General features: G+C 41.3%; 1 non-coding gene across 1 annotated transcript; it reads left to right on the forward strand.

Annotated features, from left to right (window-relative positions):
• The first annotated feature begins 582 nt into the window (after positions 1 to 582).
• Positions 583 to 799, forward strand: LOC117522717. Its single transcript, XR_004564304.1, has one exon. It is a non-coding gene; the product is annotated as a small nucleolar RNA U3 (small nucleolar RNA).
• The last annotated feature ends 3593 nt before the right edge of the window (positions 800 to 4392 follow it).

Here is a 4392-nt window from a genome sequence, read left to right on the forward strand (position 1 = left end):
ATTAGATGTTTAAATTCCTCCATTATAAGTGCTGCTCTCAGGCAGTGAACATCACTCTTTACATTTTGTCATTGTGAATCCAGTTGATCTGTGTTCGACCTCATGGGCTTCCTCTAAACAGATGACATTAGTGGAAAAATTGTGGAGTCTGTGGGTGGTGAGATGAAGTAATCACAAATACTTTTAGACTGCACTCCTGATCTGAGCCACGAAGAACAACTATCAATCAGAATTCAACTTGTTGCAGTTGAGGATGCCCCAGAAAAAAGAGCATTTTATGGGGTTCCTTGAGACTCGGAGAGCTCAACATCTCCTTTGGAGACTGTAGGGGACAGTCTGATGATCATGGTGCAAATATGGAAGGGAAGAGGAAGGAAGTCCAAGTCAGACCTGTAGAAATAAATCAGAGCTGTGTTTGACTGTGTGACGTGTATATAAATAATAATATTTCTGTCTTGGTGATGGTTCAATTTGTTTCTTAATCTTGGTTAAATATGTTGGGTGGGGAGGGGGGTATTCAGTACCATAACAGAGCGTGGTGTGTCGGTGGTTCTAGTCCCGTGGCAGGAACATTGTCAGATTAAGACGATACTTTCAGGGATCATTTCTATAGTTACTGATTTGAGAAATGTGTTTTGAAAGTGTTTGGTTTCACCAACCACAATGTAGAGTCCTTATACTTCCTCCTGTGCATGAAATGGACAGAAAAAATGATATGTTTCATTTGTTTTTTTGTCTTTGGTGATTGTTCATTGTCTTGTCTCGGGGCCGATGAGAGAAGGAGTATGGTCAGAGTGGTTCTAACACTGCGTATGGGATTTGGTGTGTAGAAATCAACCAAAATATGTTTCCATTATCAGTAGGTGTAGTGTGTTATTAAAAACAGTGACGGATACATAAAAACCAACAAAAAAATGTGTTTTTGAGGTTACATTTGTTGTTTGCATGGCATTTAATGATACATTTATGTTGGCAGTAAAGTTGGAAAATCCATTATCTGGAAAGTGTGGATTCACTTAGTGAATCCACAGAAAATGACACTAAATTTAGGACAATTTTTCAATTAGTTCATAATCAATCGTTAATAATATCATCTTGTAAACACCATCCATATAATAAAAGAGTGTGTGTGTTAGTCTTAGTGTTAGTGTTAGCTCGCACACGTACATTTTCAACCTAAGGGCCCCAGTGACCTCCCCATTGATGCTCCCAGTCATCACACCAAGTTAGGTGTTGACTGCATAATTACTGTGGCTGTACATAGTGGAGCAGGTCATGATCTAACATATGAGGTTGACCGTGTGTGTGTGTGTGTGTGTGTGTGTGTGTGTGTGTGTGTGTGTGTGTGTGTGTGTGTGTGTGTGTGTGTGTGTGTGTGTGTGTGTGTGTGTGTGTGTGTGTGTGTGTGTGTGTGTGTGTCCACTAAAGGGTGTAACATGTATTTGTATTGAACCATTTCAGTACGGGACATTCAGTTCGGTACAGGGTTGTGCACAGATTAGTTTGCGTTGTGTGTTTACATTCAGTGTTGCCAACTTAGCGACTTTCTCGCTAAATCTGCCGACTTTCCAAACCTTCTTGACGACTTATTTTCTCAAAGCAACTAGCACCAAATCTAGCTACTTTTCCTGGCGTTACCAGAGACTTTTCTGATGTTTGGTGACTGAAAGTGAAAGTCTCTGTTGTCACTGAGCGGCAGCAAGCCCTGGCCTTGAGAAGTTATTTTATTTTAATAAGTGATGGCCAATTAGAATGGCAAAATAAATAAACAAACCAAGATTCAAGTTTATTTGTTGTTCTAAATATTTTAAAGGTGGTTTTACTCACTTTTTTGCCTCTCCCACAGTGTTTTTGTTTTCAAAACTTATATTAACAAACATTAAACAAACAGTTAATAGAAAGAGATAGAAAATAAAATAAATTGTACAAAAGTAAATGGCATCTTTAACATCAATTCTCTTAAACAAACTCCTAATAGAGTGTGACAGTTTTGTTCAAGTTAATTTTTCTGGCAAAAAATATGAAGGTTGAATAAAATTGAACAGGGCTTCATGCTGGAACAGTTGTGCTGCTCTTTACTTGTGGAAAGGTTTTGTTAAAAACTGTTTACTTGGAATGTATTTTTTATAATATTTCATACATTTGTCATTTATTTGAGAACATTTTATTTAACTTATTACCAGGCAGCACTTTGCAATTATTTCATTTTTCTGTTTGTATAATGTTACAATAAACTGTTGGTTTAAACAACAAGCAAATTTCGGTTTTGCATTTTGTTCCCATACTGTACCGAAAATGAACAGAACAGTGACCTCAGAACCGAGGTACGTACCGAAACGTGATTTTTGTCTATCGTTACACCCCTAGTGTTTGCACATGTACGCTTTCAACCTAAGGGCTCCAGTGACCTCCCCCTCGGTGTCCCCAGTCATCATACCAAGATTGGTGTCGATTGCATACATACATACATACATACATACATACATACATACATACATAGATTGCCTTTTATATTTATAGATCACAACGCGCTCACTGGAGCCCTTATTTTTGCAGTTCATGTGGTGCTCAGGTCAGGTAGTAAGAATCACACTTTACTTACTACGTAGTAGCGGCTGGCTAGGAAGCACTTTATTTATAATCCGAACGGACCAGCGAAAGCCACGTACAAGTCAAGGCGCAGGTTTTTTAAAATGTACCTGCTGTGTACAGCATGCAGACTGTCGATATGCCTCCCAAGAAGCGAGGGGCGTTAGGTCGTAAAACCTCAAGTGCTAAACGAATGAAATGTAATAGAGCTGGGAAACATCTGCACATAATCTAATAGCATTATATATCCCAGAGTGTGGCAGTGATATGACATGCTGTCACCTTTTTATCATCATTCACTTGAGTCTCATGAATGTCACAAATTGCTCTATGAAAATTAATGATGACAACACACACACATTGCAACGCAACTTACTACACCTTAACTAAAGTGACAAGAAATATACAGTGACATGGCTAAAATTCTTCTCTATTACCTGTGCGTAGATCGGTTAACTCAGCTAGTATATAAATAAAGTATGAGAAATTACTAATCCAATTAACACACTCACCTAAAAAAGACAGCTTTCGTTTTTTGTCAAATCAACTATTTCGAAGGTTCTGAGATTGGAGGCTGTTGACATTTTCCGATGTGTTATAAACTTTGGGAAAAAGCTCATTTGTTTCACTTGAGGGAAGTTATTCCTACATTTGTATGATGTTTTCAGATTTTTCTTTTTGTTTTAGGGGCTGAGTCCAAAGATGGTGCCATACCTGGACCAGAACAAGCAGGCAAAACCATCAAGAAGGAAATGCCAAACCAGCTGGAAGCCATCCAAAACCATGTCTCAAGATTTCATAAATGTTGCTGAGAAATTATTGGACAACAGTACTTTATCACAGTCAGAAATATGACTGTCAAATGTGAATAAGTAACATCTACTGTTGCCATGTTTTGAACTGTTATGGAACAAAATACAAAAATTTCCAATTGACAAATGAATCTGACAGAATATTAAGCCCCATTATATCAATATAAATATTTGCAGGATATTGCAATATTTCCTCCTGTGGGTTCACCACCTGCAGAGGGGGCCATGGGCGTCGGGTGCTGAGAGGTTTGGGTGGCAGTCGAGGGGGGGTGGCCCGGCGGCCCGGTCCATGCTCACAGCCCCTGGCTGTTGGGACGTGGAATGTCACCTCGCTAGGGGGAAGGAGCCTGAGCTTGTGCGGGAGGTTGAGAGATACCGACTAGAGATAGCCGGGCTCACCTCCATGCACAGCTTGGGCTCTGGTACCCAACTCCTGGAGACGGGCTGGACGCTTCATTTTTCTGGCGTTGCACATGGGGAGAGGCGGAGAGCTGGGGTTGCTTATTGCTCCCCAGCTCAGTCGCCATGTGTTGGAGTTCACTCCGGTGAACGAGAGGGTCGTGTCCCTACGCCTTCGGGTCAGGAACAGGTCTCTCACCATTGTCTCGGCCTATGGGCCGAGCTGCAGTGCAGAGTACCCGACCTTCCTGGAGTCCCTGGGAGGGGTACTAGATAGCGCTCTGACTGGGGACTCTATTGTTCTCCTGGGGGATTTCAACGCCCATGTGGGCGGTGACAGTGAGACCTGGAGGGGGGTGATCGGGAAGCACGGCCTCCCCGATCTGAACCCGTGTGGTGTTCAGTTGGCTCTCACTGCGGTATTGTATCACTTCCTGTTCCAGAGCACAGCGGTGTTTTGCTGTATCTGTTAGCTGTTTAATCTGCGCAGTTAGATTGATCTAGTTAACTAGATAACGATTTGTTTCACAGTGTAATCTTCACGTGCCTTAACTAAAGCACTCCCTCTGCTGAATCACCTCTAAATTATTCA

The sequence above is a fragment of the Thalassophryne amazonica genome, chromosome 12 (genome assembly GCF_902500255.1).
Source record: "Thalassophryne amazonica chromosome 12, fThaAma1.1, whole genome shotgun sequence".
Lineage (NCBI taxonomy): Eukaryota > Metazoa > Chordata > Actinopteri > Batrachoidiformes > Batrachoididae > Thalassophryne > Thalassophryne amazonica.